Below are 26,855 nucleotides of genomic sequence, written 5' to 3'. Positions count from 1 at the left end.
ATGAGAGTCTAATGACTTAAAGAACAAGTTAGTGGCCCAGTCAATTCCACTCCTCTTCTGTTGGCTGATCCCATCTGCGCGTGGTCTTCATGCCGCACCAAACCTCGCTCATGCTCTTGTACTGCACTTTCCACTTCAGCGTCCTGCTGTATCTTTCATTGGCCACCGTGACTCAAGGCAACAATTGCCCTTGTACTCTTCTCACTTCTAACTCTGTTGCCACCACTGAAGGCTCTGAGCTTCTGGTTGACAAGCTCTTTGATGTCCTTTGCTTGGCTAGCACACAACCTATAGAAGACAAAACTAGGAGTCTTATTTCTCAATAGGGACGCAAGTAAAACAGAGAAAATGCTGGACAAGCAGAGTTGTCTAAACAGTGAACGTCAATTCCCTTCTGAACAAAGAAGCAAAAGACCCATGTTTCCGCCCGGTTTCGGACCGGGGACCTTTCGCGTGTGAGGCGAATGTGATAACCACTACACTACGGAAACGGTGAGCGATGGCTTGCTTGGCTTTGGAATGTGTCTCAATCAGTAATCTGGCCAATCTGACAAATCTGATGGCAGGTTACTATCATGCCCTTGAACGGAAGGAACCATGGAGAAGAGACAGACGCTCGCTAGCAAGGAATCTGAACTATAGTCTCGATGTTAGGCTCACTTAAACTTTTGACATTTAGGAGTTCTCTGAAGCAAGCGCAGCTCGACATATGCTGCCCTAAGAAGCCCAGAACCTCGAGCAGCAGAACTGTTGCCTAAAGAGGCCATGCGGTTGATCGCGTTGTGCATTGGCTGAAAATAGGCCCAAGTCCTGGGCAGGCCAGCTAGAGACACTCATTTCCAAGAGCTTAGTCTGTGCCTGCATCTTCAGTAAATATGGTGACTGGAGACATGTTGATTTGTGTGAAATTTCCTGAAATTTGGGCTATAGACAACTTTTTAGCAACATGAGCATCCAAAGGTTACAAGCGTCAGAGCCCTGTACAAGATTTGAGTACTTTCTCTCCTCTGTGTCCCAAACAGCAGTACAACCCCATAAGAGAAAGCAATGCCTGCAGGCAGACACTTTTGTATCGGGAAACAAAGAAGCATGTTTCCGCCTGGTTTCGGACCAGGGACCTTTCGCGTGTTAGGCGAACGTGATAACCGCTACACTACGGAAACGGAGCGTGCATGCCCTCTCGTCATTAGAGGGGCAATTCGATGCCTTCTTAAATTTGAGGACTTTTATGACAGATCATGTAGGACTAGTGAGAAGCGGGGAACTCCCATTTGTGTCATTTTTCAAGCATTCCCCCATTTATGGTTATATTGACAATCCAAATTGTGATCTCGAGATAGCATCTCTTCAAATGGGAGCTGATCTTCTTGTTGACAAGCTCTTTGATGTTCTTTGTCAGGCTAGCACACAACCTACAGAAGACAAACACACGAGACTTATTTGTTAATAGGGACGCAAGTAAAGCAGAGAAAACGCTGGACAAGCAGAGTTCTCTTGGACTAGCTTCTCTTCTCATGGGAGCTCTTGCCTAGAAGACATTTTTGACTTGTGAGTGCACAGGTGGAATTGATGTTTTTTCAAACCCATTATAGGACTAGATTGTTAGATCGACTAGGATCTGGTGGAGAAATTCCACAGGGTCTTTTTGAATGATGGACTCTGTGCAAAAAAATGCACGTAGCGTGCGATTAACGGGTGTGTGGTCATCCCAGGTAAAAGGCAGAGCAGAGAAGGAGACTGCTCACTCCCCGTCGGGGAATCGAACCCCGGTCTTCCGCGTGACAGGCGGAGATACTGTCCACTATACTAACGAGGACCTGCAAGCCTCTGTCGGGGTCACGTCAAGGTGGGATTCGCAGCAGGTACGACACGCAAACTGTCGTCGGCCATGTAAAAATCCCCATCACTTTACCAGGAACTACAGTTTTATGGGTGTTTGACAGAGAACTTTTTTCTGCTTTCAGCAGGGTTCCATGGTGTAACGGTTAGCACTCTGGACTTTGAATCCAGTGATCTGAGTTCAAGTCTCAGTGGAGCCTCATTTGGCTTTCTGGCCCTTTGCTCCACAGTTGCATTAGCACAAGCTAGCATGAGAGTCTAATGACTTAAAGAACAAGTTAGTGGCCCAGTCAATTCCACTCCTCTTCTGTTGGCTGATCCCATCTGCGCGTGGTCTTCATGCTGCACCAAACCTCGCTCATGCTCTTGTACTGCACTTTCCACTTCAGCGTCCTGCTGTATCTTTCATTGGCCACCGTGACTCAAGGCAACAATTGCCCTTGTACTCTTCTCACTTCTAACTCTGTTGCCACCACTGAAGGCTCTGAGCTTCTGGTTGACAAGCTCTTTGATGTCCTTTGCTTGGCTAGCACACAACCTATAGAAGACAAAACTAGGAGTCTTATTTCTCAATAGGGACGCAAGTAAAACAGAGAAAATGCTGGACAAGCAGAGTTGTCTAAACAGTGAACGTCAATTTCCTTCTGAACAAAGAAGCAAAAGACCCATGTTTCCGCCCGGGGACCTTTCGCGTGTGAGGCGAATGTGATAACCACTACACTACGGAAACGGTGAGCGATGGCTTGCTTGGCTTTGGAATGTGTCTCAATCAGTAATCTGGCCAATCTGACAAATCTGATGGCAGGTTACTATCATGCCCTTGAACGGAAGGAACCATGGAGAAGAGACAGACGCTCGCTAGCAAGGAATCTGAACTATAGTCTCGATGTTAGGCTCACTTAAACTTTTGACATTTAGGAGTTCTCTGAAGCAAGCGCAGCTCGACATATGCTGCCCTAAGAAGCCCAGAACCTCGAGCAGCAGAACTGTTGCCTAAAGAGGCCATGCGGTTGATCGCGTTGTGCATTGGCTGAAAATAGGCCCAAGTCCTGGGCAGGCCAGCTAGAGACACTCATTTCCAAGAGCTTAGTCTGTGCCTGCATCTTCAGTAAATATGGTGACTGGAGACATGTTGATTTGTGTGAAATTTCCTGAAATTTGGGCTATAGACAACTTTTTAGCAACATGAGCATCCAAAGGTTACAAGCGTCAGAGCCCTGTACAAGATTTGAGTACTTTCTCTCCTCTGTGTCCCAAACAGCAGTACAACCCCATAAGAGAAAGCAATGCCTGCAGGCAGACACTTTTGTATCGGGAAACAAAGAAGCATGTTTCCGCCTGGTTTCGGACCAGGGACCTTTCGCGTGTTAGGCGAACGTGATAACCGCTACACTACGGAAACGGAGCGTGCATGCCCTCTCGTCATTAGAGGGGCAATTCGATGCCTTCTTAAATTTGAGGACTTTTATGACAGATCATGTAGGACTAGTGAGAAGCGGGGAACTCCCATTTGTGTCATTTTTCAAGCATTCCCCCATTTATGGTTATATTGACAATCCAAATTGTGATCTCGAGATAGCATCTCTTCAAATGGGAGCTGATCTTCTTGTTGACAAGCTCTTTGATGTTCTTTGTCAGGCTAGCACACAACCTACAGAAGACAAACACACGAGACTTATTTGTTAATAGGGACGCAAGTAAAGCAGAGAAAACGCTGGACAAGCAGAGTTCTCTTGGACTAGCTTCTCTTCTCATGGGAGCTCTTGCCTAGAAGACATTTTTGACTTGTGAGTGCACAGGTGGAATTGATGTTTTTTCAAACCCATTATAGGACTAGATTGTTAGATCGACTAGGATCTGGTGGAGAAATTCCACAGGGTCTTTTTGAATGATGGACTCTGTGCAAAAAAATGCACGTAGCGTGCGATTAACGGGTGTGTGGTCATCCCAGGTAAAAGGCAGAGCAGAGAAGGAGACTGCTCACTCCCCGTCGGGGAATCGAACCCCGGTCTTCCGCGTGACAGGCGGAGATACTGTCCACTATACTAACGAGGACCTGCAAGCCTCTGTCGGGGTCACGTCAAGGTGGGATTCGCAGCAGGTACGACACGCAAACTGTCGTCGGCCATGTAAAAATCCCCATCACTTTACCAGGAACTACAGTTTTATGGGTGTTTGACAGAGAACTTTTTTCTGCTTTCAGCAGGGTTCCATGGTGTAACGGTTAGCACTCTGGACTTTGAATCCAGTGATCTGAGTTCAAGTCTCAGTGGAGCCTCATTTGGCTTTCTGGCCCTTTGCTCCACAGTTGCATTAGCACAAGCTAGCATGAGAGTCTAATGACTTAAAGAACAAGTTAGTGGCCCAGTCAATTCCACTCCTCTTCTGTTGGCTGATCCCATCTGCGCGTGGTCTTCATGCCGCACCAAACCTCGCTCATGCTCTTGTACTGCACTTTCCACTTCAGCGTCCTGCTGTATCTTTCATTGGCCACCGTGACTCAAGGCAACAATTGCCCTTGTACTCTTCTCACTTCTAACTCTGTTGCCACCACTGAAGGCTCTGAGCTTCTGGTTGACAAGCTCTTTGATGTCCTTTGCTTGGCTAGCACACAACCTATAGAAGACAAAACTAGGAGTCTTATTTCTCAATAGGGACGCAAGTAAAACAGAGAAAATGCTGGACAAGCAGAGTTGTCTAAACAGTGAACGTCAATTCCCTTCTGAACAAAGAAGCAAAAGACCCATGTTTCCGCCCGGGGACCTTTCGCGTGTGAGGCGAATGTGATAACCACTACACTACGGAAACGGTGAGCGATGGCTTGCTTGGCTTTGGAATGTGTCTCAATCAGTAATCTGGCCAATCTGACAAATCTGATGGCAGGTTACTATCATGCCCTTGAACGGAAGGAACCATGGAGAAGAGACAGACGCTCGCTAGCAAGGAATCTGAACTATAGTCTCGATGTTAGGCTCACTTAAACTTTTGACATTTAGGAGTTCTCTGAAGCAAGCGCAGCTCGACATATGCTGCCCTAAGAAGCCCAGAACCTCGAGCAGCAGAACTGTTGCCTAAAGAGGCCATGCGGTTGATCGCGTTGTGCATTGGCTGAAAATAGGCCCAAGTCCTGGGCAGGCCAGCTAGAGACACTCATTTCCAAGAGCTTAGTCTGTGCCTGCATCTTCAGTAAATATGGTGACTGGAGACATGTTGATTTGTGTGAAATTTCCTGAAATTTGGGCTATAGACAACTTTTTAGCAACATGAGCATCCAAAGGTTACAAGCGTCAGAGCCCTGTACAAGATTTGAGTACTTTCTCTCCTCTGTGTCCCAAACAGCAGTACAACCCCATAAGAGAAAGCAATGCCTGCAGGCAGACACTTTTGTATCGGGAAACAAAGAAGCATGTTTCCGCCTGGTTTCGGACCAGGGACCTTTCGCGTGTTAGGCGAACGTGATAACCGCTACACTACGGAAACGGAGCGTGCATGCCCTCTCGTCATTAGAGGGGCAATTCGATGCCTTCTTAAATTTGAGGACTTTTATGACAGATCATGTAGGACTAGTGAGAAGCGGGGAACTCCCATTTGTGTCATTTTTCAAGCATTCCCCCATTTATGGTTATATTGACAATCCAAATTGTGATCTCGAGATAGCATCTCTTCAAATGGGAGCTGATCTTCTTGTTGACAAGCTCTTTGATGTTCTTTGTCAGGCTAGCACACAACCTACAGAAGACAAACACACGAGACTTATTTGTTAATAGGGACGCAAGTAAAGCAGAGAAAACGCTGGACAAGCAGAGTTCTCTTGGACTAGCTTCTCTTCTCATGGGAGCTCTTGCCTAGAAGACATTTTTGACTTGTGAGTGCACAGGTGGAATTGATGTTTTTTCAAACCCATTATAGGACTAGATTGTTAGATCGACTAGGATCTGGTGGAGAAATTCCACAGGGTCTTTTTGAATGATGGACTCTGTGCAAAAAAATGCACGTAGCGTGCGATTAACGGGTGTGTGGTCATCCCAGGTAAAAGGCAGAGCAGAGAAGGAGACTGCTCACTCCCCGTCGGGGAATCGAACCCCGGTCTTCCGCGTGACAGGCGGAGATACTGTCCACTATACTAACGAGGACCTGCAAGCCTCTGTCGGGGTCACGTCAAGGTGGGATTCGCAGCAGGTACAACACGCAAACTGTCGTCGGCCATGTAAAAATCCCCATCACTTTACCAGGAACTACAGTTTTATGGGTGTTTGACAGAGAACTTTTTTCTGCTTTCAGCAGGGTTCCATGGTGTAACGGTTAGCACTCTGGACTTTGAATCCAGTGATCTGAGTTCAAGTCTCAGTGGAGCCTCATTTGGCTTTCTGGCCCTTTGCTCCACAGTTGCATTAGCACAAGCTAGCATGAGAGTCTAATGACTTAAAGAACAAGTTAGTGGCCCAGTCAATTCCACTCCTCTTCTGTTGGCTGATCCCATCTGCGCGTGGTCTTCATGCCGCACCAAACCTCGCTCATGCTCTTGTACTGCACTTTCCACTTCAGCGTCCTGCTGTATCTTTCATTGGCCACCGTGACTCAAGGCAACAATTGCCCTTGTACTCTTCTCACTTCTAACTCTGTTGCCACCACTGAAGGCTCTGAGCTTCTGGTTGACAAGCTCTTTGATGTCCTTTGCTTGGCTAGCACACAACCTATAGAAGACAAAACTAGGAGTCTTATTTCTCAATAGGGACGCAAGTAAAACAGAGAAAATGCTGGACAAGCAGAGTTGTCTAAACAGTGAACGTCAATTCCCTTCTGAACAAAGAAGCAAAAGACCCATGTTTCCGCCCGGGGACCTTTCGCGTGTGAGGCGAATGTGATAACCACAACACTACGGAAACGGTGAGCGATGGCTTGCTTGGCTTTGGAATGTGTCTCAATCAGTAATCTGGCCAATCTGACAAATCTGATGGCAGGTTACTATCATGCCCTTGAACGGAAGGAACCATGGAGAAGAGACAGACGCTCGCTAGCAAGGAATCTGAACTATAGTCTCGATGTTAGGCTCACTTAAACTTTTGACATTTAGGAGTTCTCTGAAGCAAGCGCAGCTCGACATATGCTGCCCTAAGAAGCCCAGAACCTCGAGCAGCAGAACTGTTGCCTAAAGAGGCCATGCGGTTGATCGCGTTGTGCATTGGCTGAAAATAGGCCCAAGTCCTGGGCAGGCCAGCTAGAGACACTCATTTCCAAGAGCTTAGTCTGTGCCTGCATCTTCAGTAAATATGGTGACTGGAGACATGTTGATTTGTGTGAAATTTCCTGAAATTTGGGCTATAGACAACTTTTTAGCAACATGAGCATCCAAAGGTTACAAGCGTCAGAGCCCTGTACAAGATTTGAGTACTTTCTCTCCTCTGTGTCCCAAACAGCAGTACAACCCCATAAGAGAAAGCAATGCCTGCAGGCAGACACTTTTGTATCGGGAAACAAAGAAGCATGTTTCCGCCTGGTTTCGGACCAGGGACCTTTCGCGTGTTAGGCGAACGTGATAACCGCTACACTACGGAAACGGAGCATGCATGCCCTCTCGTCATTAGAGGGGCAATTCGATGCCTTCTTAAATTTGAGGACTTTTATGACAGATCATGTAGGACTAGTGAGAAGCGGGGAACTCCCATTTGTGTCATTTTTCAAGCATTCCCCCATTTATGGTTATATTGACAATCCAAATTGTGATCTCGAGATAGCATCTCTTCAAATGGGAGCTGATCTTCTTGTTGACAAGCTCTTTGATGGTCTTTGTCAGGCTAGCACACAACCTACAGAAGACAAACACACGAGACTTATTTGTTAATAGGGACGCAAGTAAAGCAGAGAAAACGCTGGACAAGCAGAGTTCTCTTGGACTAGCTTCTCTTCTCATGGGAGCTCTTGCCTAGAAGACATTTTTGACTTGTGAGTGCACAGGTGGAATTGATGTTTTTTCAAACCCATTATAGGACTAGATTGTTAGATCGACTAGGATCTGGTGGAGAAATTCCACAGGGTCTTTTTGAATGATGGACTCTGTGCAAAAAAATGCACGTAGCGTGCGATTAACGGGTGTGTGGTCATCCCAGGTAAAAGGCAGAGCAGAGAAGGAGACTGCTCACTCCCCGTCGGGGAATCGAACCCCGGTCTTCCGCGTGACAGGCGGAGATACTGTCCACTATACTAACGAGGACCTGCAAGCCTCTGTCGGGGTCACGTCAAGGTGGGATTCGCAGCAGGTACGACACGCAAACTGTCGTCGGCCATGTAAAAATCCCCATCACTTTACCAGGAACTACAGTTTTATGGGTGTTTGACAGAGAACTTTTTTCTGCTTTCAGCAGGGTTCCATGGTGTAACGGTTAGCACTCTGGACTTTGAATCCAGTGATCTGAGTTCAAGTCTCAGTGGAGCCTCATTTGGCTTTCTGGCCCTTTGCTCCACAGTTGCATTAGCACAAGCTAGCATGAGAGTCTAATGACTTAAAGAACAAGTTAGTGGCCCAGTCAATTCCACTCCTCTTCTGTTGGCTGATCCCATCTGCACGTGGTCTTCATGCCGCACCAAACCTCGCTCATGCTCTTGTACTGCACTTTCCACTTCAGCGTCCTGCTGTATCTTTCATTGGCCACCGTGACTCAAGGCAACAATTGCCCTTGTACTCTTCTCACTTCTAACTCTGTTGCCACCACTGAAGGCTCTGAGCTTCTGGTTGACAAGCTCTTTGATGTCCTTTGCTTGGCTAGCACACAACCTATAGAAGACAAAACTAGGAGTCTTATTTCTCAATAGGGACGCAAGTAAAACAGAGAAAATGCTGGACAAGCAGAGTTGTCTAAACAGTGAACGTCAATTCCCTTCTGAACAAAGAAGCAAAAGACCCATGTTTCCGCCCGGTTTCGGACCGGGGACCTTTCGCGTGTGAGGCGAATGTGATAACCACTACACTACGGAAACGGTGAGCGATGGCTTGCTTGGCTTTGGAATGTGTCTCAATCAGTAATCTGGCCAATCTGACAAATCTGATGGCAGGTTACTATCATGCCCTTGAACGGAAGGAACCATGGAGAAGAGACAGACGCTCGCTAGCAAGGAATCTGAACTATAGTCTCGATGTTAGGCTCACTTAAACTTTTGACATTTAGGAGTTCTCTGAAGCAAGCGCAGCTCGACATATGCTGCCCTAAGAAGCCCAGAACCTCGAGCAGCAGAACTGTTGCCTAAAGAGGCCATGCGGTTGATCGCGTTGTGCATTGGCTGAAAATAGGCCCAAGTCCTGGGCAGGCCAGCTAGAGACACTCATTTCCAAGAGCTTAGTCTGTGCCTGCATCTTCAGTAAATATGGTGACTGGAGACATGTTGATTTGTGTGAAATTTCCTGAAATTTGGGCTATAGACAACTTTTTAGCAACATGAGCATCCAAAGGTTACAAGCATCAGAGCCCTGTACAAGATTTGAGTACTTTCTCTCCTCTGTGTCCCAAACAGCAGTACAACCCCATAAGAGAAAGCAATGCCTGCAGGCAGACACTTTTGTATCGGGGAACAAAGAAGCATGTTTCCGCCTGGTTTCGGACCAGGGACCTTTCGCGTGTTAGGCGAACGTGATAACCGCTACACTACGGAAACGGAGCTTGCATGCCCTCTCGTCATTAGAGGGGCAATTCGATGCCTTCTTAAATTTGAGGACTTTTATGACAGATCATGTAGGACTAGTGAGAAGCGGGGAACTCCCATTTGTGTCATTTTTCAAGCATTCCCCCATTTATGGTTATATTGACAATCCAAATTGTGATCTCGAGATAGCATCTCTTCAAATGGGAGCTGATCTTCTTGTTGACAAGCTCTTTGATGTTCTTTGTTAGACTAGCACACAACCTACAGAAGACAAACACACGAGACTTATTTGTTAATAGGGACGCAAGTAAAGCAGAGAAAACGCTGGACAAGCAGAGTTCTCTTGGACTAGCTTCTCTTCTCATGGGAGCTCTTGCCTAGAAGACATTTTTGACTTGTGAGTGCACAGGTGGAATTGATGTTTTTTCAAACCCATTATAGGACTAGATTGTTAGATCGACTAGGATCTGGTGGAGAAATTCCACAGGGTCTTTTTGAATGATGGACTCTGTGCAAAAAAATGCACGTAGCGTGCGATTAACGAGTGTGTGGTCATCCCAGGTAAAAGGCAGAGCAGAGAAGGAGACTGCTCACTCCCCGTCGGGGAATCGAACCCCGGTCTTCCGCGTGACAGGCGGAGATACTGTCCACTATACTAACGAGGACCTGCAAGCCTCTGTCGGGGTCACGTCAAGGTGGGATTCGCAGCAGGTACAACACGCAAACTGTCGTCGGCCATGTAAAAATCCCCATCACTTTACCAGGAACTACAGTTTTATGGGTGTTTGACAGAGAACTTTTTTCTGCTTTCAGCAGGGTTCCATGGTGTAACGGTTAGCACTCTGGACTTTGAATCCAGTGATCTGAGTTCAAGTCTCAGTGGAGCCTCATTTGGCTTTCTGGCCCTTTGCTCCACAGTTGCATTAGCACAAGCTAGCATGAGAGTCTAATGACTTAAAGAACAAGTTAGTGGCCCAGTCAATTCCACTCCTCTTCTGTTGGCTGATCCCATCTGCGCGTGGTCTTCATGCCGCACCAAGCCTCGCTCATGCTCTTGTACTGCACTTTCCACTTCAGCGTCCTGCTGTATCTTTCATTGGCCACCGTGACTCAAGGCAACAATTGCCCTTGTACTCTTCTCACTTCTAACTCTGTTGCCACCACTGAAGGCTCTGAGCTTCTGGTTGACAAGCTCTTTGATGTCCTTTGCTTGGCTAGCACACAACCTATAGAAGACAAAACTAGGAGTCTTATTTCTCAATAGGGACGCAAGTAAAACAGAGAAAATGCTGGACAAGCAGAGTTGTCTAAACAGTGAACATCAATTCCCTTCTGAACAAAGAAGCAAAAGACCCATGTTTCCGCCCGGTTTCGGACCGGGGACCTTTCGCGTGTGAGGCGAATGTGATAACCACTACACTACGGAAACGGTGAGCGATGGCTTGCTTGGCTTTGGAATGTGTCTCAATCAGTAATCTGGCCAATCTGACAAATCTGATGGCAGGTTACTATCATGCCCTTGAACGGAAGGAACCATGGAGAAGAGACAGACGCTCGCTAGCAAGGAATCTGAACTATAGTCTCGATGTTAGGCTCACTTAAACTTTTGACATTTAGGAGTTCTCTGAAGCAAGCGCAGCTCGACATATGCTGCCCTAAGAAGCCCAGAACCTCGAGCAGCAGAACTGTTGCCTAAAGAGGCCATGCGGTTGATCGCGTTGTGCATTGGCTGAAAATAGGCCCAAGTCCTGGGCAGGCCAGCTAGAGACACTCATTTCCAAGAGCTTAGTCTGTGCCTGCATCTTCAGTAAATATGGTGACTGGAGACATGTTGATTTGTGTGAAATTTCCTGAAATTTGGGCTATAGACAACTTTTTAGCAACATGAGCATCCAAAGGTTACAAGCGTCAGAGCCCTGTACAAGATTTGAGTACTTTCTCTCCTCTGTGTCCCAAACAGCAGTACAACCCCATAAGAGAAAGCAATGCCTGCAGGCAGACACTTTTGTATCGGGAAACAAAGAAGCATGTTTCCGCCTGGTTTCGGACCAGGGACCTTTCGCGTGTTAGACGAACGTGATAACCGCTACACTACGGAAACGGAGCGTGCATGCCCTCTCGTCATTAGAGGGGCAATTCGATGCCTTCTTAAATTTGAGGACTTTTATGACAGATCATGTAGGACTAGTGAGAAGCGGGGAACTCCCATTTGTGTCATTTTTCAAGCATTCCCCCATTTATGGTTATATTGACAATCCAAATTGTGATCTCGAGATAGCATCTCTTCAAATGGGAGCTGATCTTCTTGTTGACAAGCTCTTTGATGTTCTTTGTCAGGCTAGCACACAACCTACAGAAGACAAACACACGAGACTTATTTGTTAATAGGGACGCAAGTAAAGCAGAGAAAACGCTGGACAAGCAGAGTTCTCTTGGACTAGCTTCTCTTCTCATGGGAGCTCTTGCCTAGAAGACATTTTTGACTTGTGAGTGCACAGGTGGAATTGATGTTTTTTCAAACCCATTATAGGACTAGATTGTTAGATCGACTAGGATCTGGTGGAGAAATTCCACAGGGTCTTTTTGAATGATGGACTCTGTGCAAAAAAATGCACGTAGCGTGCGATTAACGGGTGTGTGGTCATCCCAGGTAAAAGGCAGAGCAGAGAAGGAGACTGCTCACTCCCCGTCGGGGAATCGAACCCCGGTCTTCCGCGTGACAGGCGGAGATACTGTCCACTATACTAACGAGGACCTGCAAGCCTCTGTCGGGGTCACGTCAAGGTGGGATTCGCAGCAGGTACAACACGCAAACTGTCGTCGGCCATGTAAAAATCCCCATCACTTTACCAGGAACTACAGTTTTATGGGTGTTTGACAGAGAACTTTTTTCTGCTTTCAGCAGGGTTCCATGGTGTAACGGTTAGCACTCTGGACTTTGAATCCAATGATCTGAGTTCAAGTCTCAGTGGAGCCTCATTTGGCTTTCTGGCCCTTTTCGCCACAGTTGCATTAGCATTAGCACAAGCTAGCATGAGAGTCTAATGACTTAAAGAACAAGTTAGTGGCCCAGTCAATTCCACTCCTCTTCTGTTGGCTGATCCCATTTGCGCGTGGTCTTCATGCCGCACCAAACCTCGCTCATGTTCTTCTACTGCACTTTCCACTTCAGCGTCCTGCTGTATCTTTCATTGGCCACCGTGACTCAAGGCAACAATTGCCCTTGTACTCTTCTCACTTCTAACTCTGTTGCCACCACTGAAGGCTCTGAGCTTCTGGTTGACAAGCTCTTTGATATCCTTTGCTTGGCTAGCACACAACCTATAGAAGACAAAACTAGGAGTCTTATTTCTCAATAGGGACGCAAGTAAAACAGAGAAAATGCTGGACAAGCAGAGTTGTCTAAACAGTGAACATCAATTCCCTTGTGACCAAAGAAGTAAAAGACCCATGTTTCCGCCCAGTTTCGGACCGGGGACCTTTCGCGTGTGAGGCGAATGCGATAACCACTACACTACGGAAACAGCGAGCGATGGCTTGCTTGGCTTAGGAATGTGTCTCAATCAGTAATCTGGCCAATCTGACAAATCTGATGGCAGGTTACTATCATGCCCTTGAACGGAAGGAACCATGGAGAAGAGACAGACGCTCGCTAGCAAGGAATCTGAACTATAGTCTCGATGTTAGGCTCACTTAAACTTTTGACATTTAGGAGTTCTCTGAAGCAAGCGCAGCTCGACATATGCTGCCCTAAGAAGCCCAGAACCTCGAGCAGCAGAACTGTTGCCTAAAGGTCATCCATTGCTTGAACTTATTATCCCTCTTCCTCTGCGGGAGGATTAATATATAATTAAAATGAACCTGTTGCCAAGGCTACTGCTCCAGTGGATGCATGTCATTGATCATTTAGTTGTTCCATGCTGGCTAGAGAACTTATCCTGTGGACAGGTGTCTCTGCCAGCATTGCTGTGTGGCAAACTCCCTTCAGTTAGGTCAGTCTCTCATTATACTTCTAATCCAGTTGTGATAAACTCAATTCGTTTTTGGAATCAGTTAAGATAAGATAAGATACCTTTATTAGTCCCACGAGTGGGAAATTTCATGTTAAGATCGTCTTTCTCTTTTTACACCAATTACTAGAAACCATATGCTTGCTCCCTCCTTGTCAGGTGGAGGCTTTCAGGTTTGGTGTAAAAATGGTATTATGTTAATACAAGACCTTTATATAAGCAACAAATTTGCCTCTTTTGAGCAGCTGGTAAACAGGTTTACCATACCCAAATCAATTTTTTTTTAAAGATATGTACAATTACGAAACTTTGTATCCTCGCATACGAATTGCTTCCCCTCTCGTCCACCTGTCTCAATGCTAGATGATATTTTTAAAGTCGCATTTGATCAGCACCAAATTATTGGTAACATTTATAATAAACTAATCCAACACAGCTCAACCACTCTTAATCATCTGAAAGTAAAGTGGGAAAAGGATTTAAATGTTGAAATCTCAGGGTATGATTGGCTGAAAATTGTAATAAGGATTTATTCATCTTCAATTTGCCAAAGTCATACTGTTATTCATTTTAAAATTGTACATCGACTACACTGGTCAAAGACCAAATTCTCCAGACTTAGAACCACATCTGGATCCTACCTGTGATAATTGTAAGTAGGCTCCAGCCACCCTTTTACATATAGTCTGGACATGTTTAATGCTTCATCAGTTTTGGCAATTAGTTTTCTCTACTCTTTCAAAACATTTTAGGAAAGCCATTTGATCCATGTCCCTTTATTGGTCTATTTGGTACCTTCCCACAGGGGAACAAATATAAGTTGAAAATGATAGCTTTTGTAATCTGTTAGCTAGTAGACTTGTTCTGTTACATTGGAAAGACTCCTCGCTTCCTTCATGTTCAAAATGGATCACAGACGGTATGCAGTATCTTAAACTGGAAAAGATTAGATTCTCCGTCAAACGTCCAGCTTCTACACTACCTGGCAACTGTTTCTGACATTTATTGACAAATGGAAAGATGGACAATAGCTGCCTCTGTACAATTGTGCGCATCTATAAATGTCACATTTTTTGTCACCCTGCCTACCCCCCTCCCCTTTCTTTTTCCCCTCTGGCAGTTTATAAGCAGTATGCCCCTCTGCTTGTATGTTGAATTTGTTGTTGTGATTGTATAATAATCTCTTTCAATAAAAAGACCTTGATTAAAATAATTAATAATAATAATGATAAGCCTGTCACTGACTTGGAGATTTGTGACTGTGCACTCTCAGATCATATGCCTGTGTTATTCAACGTTGGTTTGACATATACCGCAGTTAAATCTGGCGCTGCTACTTGGTGCTGTCGGGTTATTAACCCCGCCACTGCTGCGCAGTTTTCTGCTGCTTTTAATCAGCTCGGCGGCCCTTCTGACTTTGTTTCCTCTGATACAGAACAGCTAAATTCCTGGTTTTATTCTTGCTGTCAAAAAATCATGGACTCTGTGGCTCCTTTAAAAATCAGGCAGCCTAAGGCTAAACCTGAGCCTTGGTTTAATGAGAGCAGTCGTGCTGTTAAGAGGGAATGTCGTCGAGCAGAACGGAGATGGAAAAAGGATAAACTGCATGTATCATTTCAAATTCTAAAAGACTGCTGGCATCGTTACCAGAACACTGTTAAAGAGGCAAAAAGGGAATATTTTGCAAATATTATTTCTTCCAACTGTCATAACCCACGTGTGTTGTTTAGGACCATTGACACTGTTCTTAATACTCCATTGAATGTCTGTTTGGAAGTTTCTCCTGAGATCTGCAATGATTTTCTGAACTTTTTTATTGAAAAGGTTGTCACCACCAGGGCTCTTATCACAGCTCCTGACTCTGACCCCTCTGTCTCTGTCCCTTGCGCTGCTGTTTTCACTCAGTTTGAGCTTGTGACCCTCTCCACTTTAGAGGATGTGGTTCGCCATATTAACCCCACAGGTTCCCCACGGGATCCTGTCCCTCCACAATTCTTTAAAGAAATTTTTTCTAGTATACAACAGTATGTCCTCGACATTATTAACAGCAGTCTGTCTTCTGGTATGGTTCCTGCAAATTTCAAACATGCAGTAGTACAGCCACTGCTTAAGAAACCTGGCCTTGATCACACAGTTTTAGCGAACTATAGGCCTATTTCCAAGCTGCCTTTAGTCTCCAAGGTTTTAGAGAAAATTGTTTTTAGTCAACTGAAAGATTTTCTAGATGAAAATGGAATCTTTGAGGTTTTTCAATCAGGTTTTAAAACCCTTCACAGCACAGAATCTGCATTATTAAGGGTTTTTAATGACATCCTTCTGGCATGTGATTCTGGTAACCATGTTGTTCTTGTCTTGCTTGACCTAACTGCTGCCTTTGACACCGTAGACCACAATATTCTAATTTCTCAATTACATGATGTAGTGAGTATTGGTGGCACTGCACTTAATTGGTTTAGGTCTTATTTGTCAGATAGAACTTTCTCTGTCAGCCTTCTCGGTTACGAATCGTCTTCTGCTCCTCTGTCATGCGGCGTCCCACAGGGCTCAATTTTAGGGCCACTGCTCTTTTCACTGTATCTACTGCCTCTGGGTTCTATCCTTAGAAGGCATGGGATCTCATTTCATTGTTATGCCGATGACTGCCAAATTTATTTGCCACTAAAACACAAGGATGGCATCTCCATAAAACCTCTCTTGACATGTCTAGATGACATTAAAGCTTGGTTGGCTCTAAACTTTTTAAATTTTAATGAAAAGAAAACAGAAGTGTTGGTGTTTGGACCCAGTGGTCCCTGTGAGTCCTCCTCTGTTGTTTTAGGATCCCTGGAAGTCTATTTTAAATCTGTTGTTACTGACCTTGGTTTTAAGTTGGACAGTGATTTTAAATTGGACAACCAAATCAGAGCAGTGGTGAAGTCCAGTTTTTATCATTTAAGGCGACTGGCAAGAGTAAAATCTTTTCTTTCGAGGCAGCACCTTGAAACAGTGATCCATGCTTTTATTTCTTCCCGCCTGGACTACTGTAACTCACTTTATGTGGGGGTCAGTCAGTCATTGCTCTCACGTCTGCAGCTGGTTCAAAATGCAGCTGCACGACTCCTAACAGGAACTCGAAAAAGAGAGCATATAACCCCCGTGCTAGCCTCCCTGCACTGGCTGCCTGTGTCTTTTAGAGTTAATTTTAAAATTCTTATGTTTGTTTTTAAATGCCTTCACAGTCTTGCTCCGCCTTACCTCTCTGAGCTTCTTCATCCCCACATACCCTGTCGGTCTCTCAGGTCAGCTGACCAGCTGCTCCTGGAGGTACCGAGATCCAGGAGGAAGCTCAGAGGGGACAGGGCCTTCTCTATTGTGGCTCCAAAATTATGGAATAATTTGCCCATGCACGTTAGAGAGGCCCCTTCACTGTCCAGTTTTAAATCACGTCTTAAAACCCACTTTTATTCCTTGGCTTTTAACGTCAGTGAGACTTAGTTTTCTCTTTTAATTGAAGTAGTTATTTAATTAATGATTTCACTCTTCTTTTATTTGTTTTTTATTTATATCTCATGTAATTTTATTTTACAGTTCCAATGTACAGCACTTTGTGTCAGCTGTGGTTGTTTTAAAGTGCTTTATAAATAAAGTTGATGATGATGATGATGATAATAATTCATATCTGATATATTTTTCAACAAACACACAGAAATTAACCCTTTCAAACGTCAATAATGAAATTACAACATTTAACAGTGACTGATAAATCATGTTACATCATGAACCAGAAAATTAAAATTTTAGCTAGGACATACTTTGAATATGAAAATAATGGGAAGAGCAGTGTCTATTAGCCAGAACAGGCTGGAGTCTGTGTCTTGGGAGACTTCTGCATTGACAATTCACTACTGCATTTGTGAGTATATCTTTATTTCCCTTGTTGAAATTGTTACAGATAATTTGATTGTAGATTGCACGATTATTACTTATTGCATCATTGTCTGCTCCACAAATTTAGCAAGACCTTACTTCAAAGGGTTACAATCTCAAGAGTAATCAACTGGAGGTGTGAATATAGTTTTATAAATTCAAAGAATATATGAGATGGTTAAAATACCTTTTGCAATTTTAATAACATCTCAGAAAAAAATAAATATTTACTGATATGTGTTTTTATTACTATTTTCAACCATTTTTACTTAAAAAAAACATCAAAAACTTGTAATATTTACATTGTTCATTGCATTCTCACAATTCATCACATAATTATATTAAAATGTAATCATCTGCATCATAAACCAACAGCCCATACACAGATGACACATGCTTTATTGTGTTTTGTTAGCTGAAATTAATTATGTTGCGCATACATCTAAAATTAATTTCTAGTCTGACTGACTGACAGAAAAATGCTGAAACGTGGTTCACAATGTTTGGTATTCAAAAATAAAAATGTTGATTTATTAAAAGACAATTTTAATGTTTTCTTTTTCCAAATTACAAAAACATTCAGTGTATGTAGCATCCAGATGTCATTTGACATACAAATGACCAGCTTGAATCAAAACGTGCGTGTAGCATATCAAATATTTCACATACCCACAGATGTATTAACAATATCAACTACAAAACACATCTGTCATCAATGAAATCTGCCGTGTTTCTGCAAACGCATTCAAGCTGTTTAAACAAAAATAATTTAAAGGCAACACTGTGCAATGATTGATAGTGTTACATAACATTAGACACACCACAATATATAAATTGTAGTAAGGTCAGGTTTTGCATATGCAAATAGTGGCAAGTACAGTGTGTGCTCTCAGCAGGAGTTTGTATTTTGGAAGCCTTTTGCATAAAGCTGTAAAGAGCTAAAGTTAAACATTTTTATTTATTTATTTATTTACGATTTAGTGTGACAAAATATTTAAAGACAATTGAAGCTGCTCAAAAGTAATTTGTCTGTTCCGTTTTTTTTCTTTTAAACCAAAAAAAGTAACATCTTAAATAAACTTCAGAAATGTAAGATTTTGCATATTAAAATAGTTTGACCCTGCAGCCAAAGTGAGTGAAAGTTGGCAGACGTCAGTATTTACTGCAAAGAGTTTAGTAGATTTTAAAGTTGTGAGTTAATATGCGTGAATATTTCAAGGGAATTAATGAGATGTTAAAATACCCTGTGCCATTTTCACAAGGCGGTGATAGACGCTACAGATGTATTGTTTTTTTTATCTTTTTAAATGATACATTAAAAGCCAATTGAAGTTAAAGATATTTGCTGTATTTTTAAGTTTTAAGAACTGAAGATGTTAAGATTTTCATCATTAGAACTGAGTGTAGAGGAACAGAGGCACAGCTCAGGTTGAGTGTTTTCAAATTCAAATTCAAATTTTATTTGTCACATACACAGTCATACACGGTATGATATGCAGTGAAATGCTTAGACAACTGCTCATGACCTAAAAAAAAGACTATGAATAGGATAGGAAATAAATATGAAAATTAAAATGAAGGGTAAATTTAACTAGGAAGGAATAAAATAAAATATAAAAATTAAAGTTAAAAATAAAATAACTGTACAACAAAATACACAATACACAAATACACAACATAGAAAATATATAAGAATATATGAAGAAATATAGAACAAAAACAGCAGCTGTACAAGTACTAAATGGCAATGAAGAAATATAATGTCCAGGGTTGTGCAATCCACATATTTTTTTATATTTTTCGAGATGTAATTTGAGTGGCATGGCTACATTTGGAAGTGTGTAGTGATAGTGCATATACTAGACAAAGGATGTTGAACATGGACCTGGGAGGAGGAAAAGAGGAAGATCACAGAAGATATTAATGAAGAAGGAGGACATTCAGAGGCTTGGGTTCACTGGGTAAACTACTAAATCATAAATTATCACTGACTTGGTAAGTCAGTATGTGATGGATGAAGTGCTGAATAGATAAATATGGCTTTTCTTGTAAAGTGGTACATAAAACTGAATATATGGCACAAGATTTTTATTATTATGTCAATTTTTCTTATGGTTTCCAGGAAATTCCCCTAAATGGATCAAAAACTAACTCACATTCTCCTCTTCTTTGGTAAGAACCAAACTTTTATTTACACCAGTTTAACAGATAAACTATGAATTCTGTTAATTTTTGATTTATGTGTTGTGTTGAATGCATAAAATACTGAGACAAAAAAAACATTATTTTAGCAGATTAAATGGCACGGATAGCTGTCTGCTACTATCAAATGATGCAACAACAGATGCACCCAAATCACAGTTAACAATACAAGACATTTTAATTTTTTTGTCTTTCATTTACTGACACTGTCATGTTTGATTTCATGTACATATCTAAATGACCTGTCTAAAGCATTTTGATATGCAAGCAAAAAACAAACAAGATGAAAAAACTGACTCCCTTCATGGTGCACAATGGGTTTTGATTGTTTACACCTGATCCCTGATATTGACTCAAACGAAAAATATCTCAATGCAAATATTTTTTCCTCTGCATATTACAGGCCTGTTACTGCACCCCCACTAGCTGCCGCTTTTCCAAATGTTAATATTATTCAGTATTATGTGATATTCATGTCTCTCAGGATGAGTGTCTCGTATTTCTGTCAGAACATGTTTAATCTAATTATGTTACTGTGTCATCACTCCCCAGGACTTTGCATACCTTCCTCTTATTAAGACAATAACAAAATCAGCTTACTATCACCTCAAGAATATTTCAAGGATAAAAGATCTGATGTCTCAACAGGACCTGGAAAAACTAGTCCATGCATTCATCTTTAGTAGGCTTGATTACTGTAACAGCATCTTTACAGGTCTACCTAAAAAATCAGTCAGACAACTATAGCTCATTCAGAACTCTGCTGCTCGAGTCCTCACTAAGACCAAAAAAGTGGACCACATCAGTCCAGCTCTGAGGTCTTTACACTGGCTGCCTGTCCGTCAGAGGTAGACTTTAAAGTTCTGATGCTGGTCTATAAAGCTCTGAATGGTTTAGGACCAAAATACATCAGTGACCTCCTGACCCAGTATGAACCTTCCAGATCCCTCAGGTCATCTGGATCCGGTCTTTTATCAGTTCCCAGAGTCAGAACCAGACACGGAGAAGCTGCATTCAGCTTTTATGCTCCTTATTTCTGGAACAAACTCCCAGAAAGCCTCAGATCAGCTGAAACACTCAGTTTATTTAAATCCAGGTTGAAGACTCACTTATTCTCAGCTGCATTTAAATAAAGCACCAAATCCGCACTTAAGCTTAAATTTCAAAACTTACATTTTAACTACTGATTTTATCTACTGTTCTGATTTTATCTGTTTTGATTTTATATACTGTTTTGTTTGTTTGTTTGTTAATTAGTTAGTTTGTTTGTTTGCTTGTTTTAATCAATTTTAAATCATGCTTTTTATTTGTTTTTGTTTCTAATGTCTCTGTAAAGCACTTTGAATCACCTTGTTGTTGAATTGTGCTATACAAATAAACTTGCCATGCCTTGCCTTGCCTCCTACCACATAAGGTACTTCCACTATGTCAATTTGACAATGAATTGGACTGATGCTCAAAATTACTGCAGAGAGAAATACATAGACCTGGCCACCATCGACAGACTGAACAGACCTCCTTTATCAACCACTACAGCATGGATCGGATTAAGAGATGACCCCGAAGCCTGGAAGGGAACACTGAAAAATTATAGCAACTCCTGGAGATGGTCAGCAACTGGTCAAACAAGTAAAACGGTTTATGAAGTTTGGCGTGAGCCAGATAATTCTTTCAGTTCTGAATACTGTGGGTTTATGAACTCTGATGGAACATGGTCTGATAAAAACTGTTTTCTTCTTAGCCCTTTTGTTTGTTACACAGGTAAGGAATTATTTGTATTGATTATACCTACTGGCTTACCTATTAAACAACAAGATACAAACTTGTCCATTAATCCATATCCAACACATTGTCAGTCACAACATACAAGCGCACATGTATCTCTCCTCTTCTGTGCAGTTATTATGTTTGTATTTGTGTAATTGAAAAGCCCATCTTTTAATTGATCAGCATTTGATTCAGTTTCTTCACTAAGTTGGCACTGGTTTTACTTTTGTCCTTTGCAGAGACAACAAACTCCTATGTGTATGTCATATTTGCGCACATATGGTTGGATGCACAAGCTCACTGTAGAGCATACTAACTGACTTGGTTACAATCGAGAGCTCTGTTGAAAATACAAAGGTCTTTCAAAAAAAAAATCGCCTTCGAATGGAGTGTGGATTGGTCTTTATAGAGAACCGTGGACTTGGTCTGATAACAGCAGCAGCTTATTTAGAAACTGGCCTTCTGGAAAACCAAATAACGCTGACTTTAACGACTTTTGTGTGTGTGAATATTCTCAACATCAATGGACCGATGATGATTGTGCTCTTAAGAAAGCTTTCATCTGCGAGGAAGGTGACTGTTCCCTTCTCCAAAGAAGCTTTTCTTCTGTTTTTGTTTTAATTACTGTGCATCTGACTTGTTTGTGATTTTATATTTTATATTCTTCAGATAGAGTGGTGCATAAAACTGTGGTTAAAATAAGGATTCAAACTGACACTAACTTGACAGATCACACTATTCACACCCAGGTCCTCCAACAGGTAATTGTTTTCTCTTCTCCATTGTTTTTTAGAAGTAGGAACAATAGAAGAAAACTCTGATTTGAGGTTATATTGAATTTAACACAGAAGAAAATGTTGCCAGAAAATGCCAATTATTTTATTCCTTCTTAGCTAAGTGCAAAACTAGCAAGTGAGGAACCAGCTGACATCAAGCTGCAATGGAAGATTCAGCCCAGAAAACAGGAGACAGTCAACATGACACAAACGACTTGTACAACATTCATTCCCTTGACAAAGACAACTATGACTAAATGAGTTAATCAATATAACTTATTTTTCAAATGAGGAACCTGTCACATTATCTCTAAGGTGACCAGAGCCAAACAAATCTGGTCACCCTATTTTGATAAGAATAAGTATGTTTGACAAAATTTTACACATGGTTTGTGTTAAGAAATTTTGTTGTAATATATATTTAGTAGATAAAGGTCAAGTAAATGACACATGGATACTTTATTAATACAATGATTTACTAAGTAAAAAACTTGATGGTAGTAACTGCATATGTTTTTAGCCTGTCTTTAAAACTGTGTGCCTTGTGACTGATAAACAAATTCTCCTAGATTTTGTTTTTTCAAAGGTTTTATTTATTTATAAATGAAACCACGTGACATCTCTTGGTTTATCAATAAGCAGCAATAAGCCATGTGGAATTATTTTTTCTTCTTTTGACTCTTTTTATGGCTAAATGATTGGAAAGTTAAATAACTTAGATTAGTCATATACCTATTAATAGCCATTAGTTTGAGTTTGTTTGAGTTGGATTTAAATCTTTTTAAATATATGATATCATTTTTAAAAGTAGTCTGTTCCTAGATTTAACCTGGAGTGCCACTGTTGCAGTTTAATAGTTGAATGAACCTGGAATTTAAATCTGAAAACAAAACAAAAATAATTAGTCAAAAGTAACCTTTTGACATTTTGACGTAACATTTTATCATATTTTCCTTCATTATTCATACATTTACACTACACTGCACAAACAACACTCATTTGATTTTAATAATTGTAGTAAAATGGCTCTTTTGTCTTTATCTACCTTATATTTTATAGAAGAAATCATTTAGGTTTTATAAGTCACTTTGTATAATCTTATTTTTGAAAACTGCTCTACAAATATGCTACACAATGCATTGGCTTGTTTTATTACTAGAAATGTTTGATGTATCTATTAAACTTAACTTTCCTAATCATGATGTAATCACATTGTAAGGTTGCTTTTATGGGATTTAGTGTGTTTGTTTCCAGCATTGAAGAATAAATAAATCAAACATGGTTGGCCACCGTCAAATCAGAGAAAAGTGTCTTAATCTTTTAAACGTCCCTAAACATCTCCCTAATGTCTAATTTGATCATCTGTTTAGAGCTAAAGTCCAGTGATCAGCTATTTTCCATTTAGCAACACTCAATACGACTGTGACATGAATGAGTACCCACACACACGGCGTTGCAAATTGCTTTGCGTTCTATTGTTTATAGATTTTTACACTCTCTGTCTGAGCAACTTTCCAGCTGCCACACTGTTGTCCCCTCCAGTTCCAGCAACATCCTTTAAAGGGAAGACATGATTCAAGTATGGAGGTCAGGTGTGTGAGTCAGCCTCTTCTGACACCACAACCTGCTGCTCCATTTCTCCCCTGCAGCTGAGCTATAAACCACACCCCGCCACCAACAAATGTCATCAGTAAAATGTGTTGTGTGTCATTAAATATTTTAAAGGTTTTACTGCCTAATCAGCTGCCACTACTTGCTACTGTTCAGTTATAAGCTTGTAAGGCATCACATCCTAAATGGCACCTGCGGGCCATGACAGAATTTGCCGTGCCCTCTTTGATGTGGCAACTTAAGCAGCTGTTGTTTGTTAGCTGGCTCGTTGTCAGCTATCCGTAGATGGGAGAGTCTCATATCTAATCTGCTAACGTGAAGCATTTGCCACAATATTGGAAATAAATAAGGGAAGCAAAAGAGAAATGGTGGAGGAGAAGAAAGACATTAAGATGATGATGTACAAATGCTAAATGGTTATATGTAGTTTGAAAGATCTATTTGTGATCTTTAAATTAATAGTAAATTATAAGGTGTAATGTTTTTAGCCGCTCTCCAGCAACATACATAAAATGTGATTAGGCAGAACAGAGATGCCCAACAACAGCATCGTATTTAATGGATTAATGCTAAGCTTCTGAAAATTTACTGAATTTGCCAGAAGAACCAAACCGAGGGATCAATGAAGTTTTATTTATCCATCTATTTGTCAAATCATTGGAATACATAACTATACAGCAGTCTATGTATATTTATGAGTACAGCAGTCTTCCTTCTATTACATAACTTTTAAAAATTACTTTAAACAGCTTTTAAAATGCTTGCTTTTAACAACTGAATTCGGTTTACTACGGTTAATAACATGTACAAAACAGACAGTACTGTTTTTCATCCCTCCTTTAACTGCTGTCACGACTGGGCAGCAGCCGTGTGATGTGTGGAAGGAGGACTCAAATGCAGCACTTATTCAGATGTGAGGGTGGTTTATTAAGACTACCAAACATAAAGTGGGGATGGCAAAACAGAACTACGGATGGACTAAACTGGGAGAAACTAAACCAAAGAGTAGCAAACCTGAACATGAAGGGAGGACAGCAGGGAGAGCACGCAGGGGATTCGCAGAGTACGCAGGGTAACACAGAGGATGAACACAGACGACGCGACGAGGAACAGAGGCAAACACACACTATAAATACACAGAGGGATACTGGGAATTCACAGACAGGTGGGAGACACAGCTGGACCTGATTAACCTGACGAGACAGGGGAACACTAACACCAGGGACCAACAGAGGGAGCACAAACCCAGAAACCCAGTTTCTAAAATCCCAAAACACAAACCATCCCAAAACAGCCCACAAATAATAATGAAAATAATAAAAATAAATACACCAAACACAAAATCACTGAGTCATGGACTCAGGATCATGACAACTGCAGCATTACATTTTTTTGTTCAAAAGAAAAGAAAAAAGATATGAATGCAAATTAAATTGGGCCATGTACTCCAGGGCTGAGCATCACTCTTCAAAGCCTGCTGGAGATTTCTTCCTTTTAAAAGTGAGTTTTTCATTCCCACTGGAAGTGGTTGCTGTTAGGAGGTCATGTGATTGTTGTGGTTTTCTCTTCAATATTGTCTTTACCTTACAATACAAAGTTCCTTGAGGCAACTGTGGTTGTGATTGGAACTGAAAAATGTAATTGAATTATGGGTGCCCAATGTGACATTTCCTCCTCTTCCTTTTTACTTGCACTCGTTGGTTAGGTTTAGTCAATAAACACAACTTGGTTATGGCTGAGAAAGGTTTGCAGTTTGGGTTAAAGCATGCTCTTTCATGTTGTGTCAGTTTAGCTCACTGGCTGAGCAGGTGACCTTATGCCACATGGCTGCCATCAAGTCTGTGTGTCTCTCCTGCTCTCTCTTCTTCTATTTCCTCCTTCTTCTTGTATACTGCACTGTCCAGTGAAGGTGAAAAATACTCCATATACAAGAAGAGACATTGCACAGATGTTTCATATTATAAAAATCACAGAAATCACAGATCAAGCAGCGAGAATAGTTTTGTATTTACCAAGTAAAACCTTGTAGAAAGTCAAATATAACTTCAAAGAGGACTTTGCCTCTGTCATCTAGTGCGACAGTAAAAATAAAGAGATATATTGCACTAATAAATTACCCCTCCGTGGTGTTAAGTTTTTAAGTGAGGGTTTACAACTGGTTGTAAAGATGCAAAAAGGAATGCTGAGGATCTGTTTGACTGTTGGTCATTTAGGGCCCACTTGCCATTTGGTGCAATATCCTGAACTAAATGCTGGAGACTCATAAATGCACAAAATGGGTTTTATTAACTTTGTGGGAAAGCATTCCAAGCTGCAAAAAGGCACAATACTGAATACAACACCTCCTTGAACGGCTACATGTGCTGTCAGAGTTTTTGAGTACATTCACTCAAGTGGTGCACTGTACAATAACTTGGAGATACATTTATGTACCACTCCTACCGATCCAGTATGCTGACTGCAATTGTCATTCATGGCTAAGATTCAAATAAAAAGACCTGCCCATTTATGGGGATCTAGAATATAAAAACTTTCATGACTCTTGTGACAATGTTCTTTGGAAAGAAATATAACGGCCTGGGCGCTGGTGGAGCAATATATTTCGCAAAACGACAGTGAAGGAAAAATATGTTTTAAAGGTATAAAAGTTGTTTAATTCTTGCAGATGTAAAACAAAACTGTTGTTTAGTGGTAAAAAAAAATAATAATAATGTGTTAAAGTTTTGTGCATTTTTATGTGTAAATTGTAATGTAAATTAATTCTGTTCACCAATTTGGAAATCTCACCATCAGTTTCTGTTTTGAACATTTTACCCATCAGTCTGGAACGGGGTAAATCTGGACTCATTAGAACACATTAACATTTTCTATTGCTCATGAGTCTAACATGTATGCTTACTAGTAAACCAAAGCCTTTTTTTTCCCCAGATTAGCCTCACTGCTACTGGTATCTTCGGACTATATAGCTATTAAATCCGAATTACTTCAGATCCCTTCATATTGTCCATACGGAAAGGCTCTTTTGTCTTTTCTATTTAACATATGCATGAGTTGCACTTCTCATTTTGCACAAAATTTCATTTCACCAGACCTTAAAGTGAGCTCTATT

At 41.6% G+C, this 26,855-nt stretch overlaps 22 non-coding genes across 22 annotated transcripts; 6 read left to right on the top strand and 16 right to left on the bottom strand.

Moving 5' to 3' along the window:
• Positions 1-418: 418 nt before the first annotated feature.
• Positions 419-491, bottom strand: trnav-cac (transfer RNA valine (anticodon CAC)). Its single transcript has one exon. It is a non-coding gene; the product is annotated as a tRNA-Val (tRNA).
• A 599-nt stretch (positions 492-1,090) lies between these two features.
• On the bottom strand, positions 1,091-1,163 carry trnav-aac (transfer RNA valine (anticodon AAC)). The gene has a single exon. It is a non-coding gene; the product is annotated as a tRNA-Val (tRNA).
• A 581-nt stretch (positions 1,164-1,744) lies between these two features.
• Positions 1,745-1,816, bottom strand: trnad-guc (transfer RNA aspartic acid (anticodon GUC)). The gene has a single exon. It is a non-coding gene; the product is annotated as a tRNA-Asp (tRNA).
• Positions 1,817-1,967: 151 nt separating this feature from the next.
• On the top strand, positions 1,968-2,039 carry trnaq-uug (transfer RNA glutamine (anticodon UUG)). Its single transcript has one exon. It is a non-coding gene; the product is annotated as a tRNA-Gln (tRNA).
• Positions 2,040-3,168: 1,129 nt separating this feature from the next.
• On the bottom strand, positions 3,169-3,241 carry trnav-aac (transfer RNA valine (anticodon AAC)). The gene has a single exon. It is a non-coding gene; the product is annotated as a tRNA-Val (tRNA).
• A 581-nt stretch (positions 3,242-3,822) lies between these two features.
• On the bottom strand, positions 3,823-3,894 carry trnad-guc (transfer RNA aspartic acid (anticodon GUC)). Its single transcript has one exon. It is a non-coding gene; the product is annotated as a tRNA-Asp (tRNA).
• Positions 3,895-4,045: 151 nt separating this feature from the next.
• On the top strand, positions 4,046-4,117 carry trnaq-uug (transfer RNA glutamine (anticodon UUG)). The gene has a single exon. It is a non-coding gene; the product is annotated as a tRNA-Gln (tRNA).
• Positions 4,118-5,246: 1,129 nt separating this feature from the next.
• trnav-aac (transfer RNA valine (anticodon AAC)) lies at positions 5,247-5,319 on the bottom strand. The gene has a single exon. It is a non-coding gene; the product is annotated as a tRNA-Val (tRNA).
• Positions 5,320-5,900: 581 nt separating this feature from the next.
• trnad-guc (transfer RNA aspartic acid (anticodon GUC)) lies at positions 5,901-5,972 on the bottom strand. Its single transcript has one exon. It is a non-coding gene; the product is annotated as a tRNA-Asp (tRNA).
• Positions 5,973-6,123: 151 nt separating this feature from the next.
• On the top strand, positions 6,124-6,195 carry trnaq-uug (transfer RNA glutamine (anticodon UUG)). The gene has a single exon. It is a non-coding gene; the product is annotated as a tRNA-Gln (tRNA).
• Positions 6,196-7,324: 1,129 nt separating this feature from the next.
• Positions 7,325-7,397, bottom strand: trnav-aac (transfer RNA valine (anticodon AAC)). Its single transcript has one exon. It is a non-coding gene; the product is annotated as a tRNA-Val (tRNA).
• A 581-nt stretch (positions 7,398-7,978) lies between these two features.
• trnad-guc (transfer RNA aspartic acid (anticodon GUC)) lies at positions 7,979-8,050 on the bottom strand. The gene has a single exon. It is a non-coding gene; the product is annotated as a tRNA-Asp (tRNA).
• Positions 8,051-8,201: 151 nt separating this feature from the next.
• trnaq-uug (transfer RNA glutamine (anticodon UUG)) lies at positions 8,202-8,273 on the top strand. Its single transcript has one exon. It is a non-coding gene; the product is annotated as a tRNA-Gln (tRNA).
• Positions 8,274-8,741: 468 nt separating this feature from the next.
• trnav-cac (transfer RNA valine (anticodon CAC)) lies at positions 8,742-8,814 on the bottom strand. The gene has a single exon. It is a non-coding gene; the product is annotated as a tRNA-Val (tRNA).
• A 599-nt stretch (positions 8,815-9,413) lies between these two features.
• trnav-aac (transfer RNA valine (anticodon AAC)) lies at positions 9,414-9,486 on the bottom strand. Its single transcript has one exon. It is a non-coding gene; the product is annotated as a tRNA-Val (tRNA).
• Positions 9,487-10,067: 581 nt separating this feature from the next.
• On the bottom strand, positions 10,068-10,139 carry trnad-guc (transfer RNA aspartic acid (anticodon GUC)). Its single transcript has one exon. It is a non-coding gene; the product is annotated as a tRNA-Asp (tRNA).
• Positions 10,140-10,290: 151 nt separating this feature from the next.
• trnaq-uug (transfer RNA glutamine (anticodon UUG)) lies at positions 10,291-10,362 on the top strand. The gene has a single exon. It is a non-coding gene; the product is annotated as a tRNA-Gln (tRNA).
• A 468-nt stretch (positions 10,363-10,830) lies between these two features.
• trnav-cac (transfer RNA valine (anticodon CAC)) lies at positions 10,831-10,903 on the bottom strand. The gene has a single exon. It is a non-coding gene; the product is annotated as a tRNA-Val (tRNA).
• Positions 10,904-11,502: 599 nt separating this feature from the next.
• trnav-aac (transfer RNA valine (anticodon AAC)) lies at positions 11,503-11,575 on the bottom strand. Its single transcript has one exon. It is a non-coding gene; the product is annotated as a tRNA-Val (tRNA).
• Positions 11,576-12,156: 581 nt separating this feature from the next.
• trnad-guc (transfer RNA aspartic acid (anticodon GUC)) lies at positions 12,157-12,228 on the bottom strand. The gene has a single exon. It is a non-coding gene; the product is annotated as a tRNA-Asp (tRNA).
• Positions 12,229-12,379: 151 nt separating this feature from the next.
• On the top strand, positions 12,380-12,451 carry trnaq-uug (transfer RNA glutamine (anticodon UUG)). The gene has a single exon. It is a non-coding gene; the product is annotated as a tRNA-Gln (tRNA).
• Positions 12,452-12,925: 474 nt separating this feature from the next.
• On the bottom strand, positions 12,926-12,998 carry trnav-cac (transfer RNA valine (anticodon CAC)). Its single transcript has one exon. It is a non-coding gene; the product is annotated as a tRNA-Val (tRNA).
• Positions 12,999-26,855: the final 13,857 nt, after the last annotated feature.

This window comes from Perissodus microlepis, chromosome 11, assembly GCF_051167445.1.
Source record: "Perissodus microlepis isolate ML-2025 ecotype Zambia chromosome 11, ASM5116744v1, whole genome shotgun sequence".
Taxonomy (NCBI): domain Eukaryota; kingdom Metazoa; phylum Chordata; class Actinopteri; order Cichliformes; family Cichlidae; genus Perissodus; species Perissodus microlepis.
The sequence above is the reverse complement of the archived record's forward strand: the minus strand, read 5'-3'. Positions and strand labels throughout refer to the sequence as shown.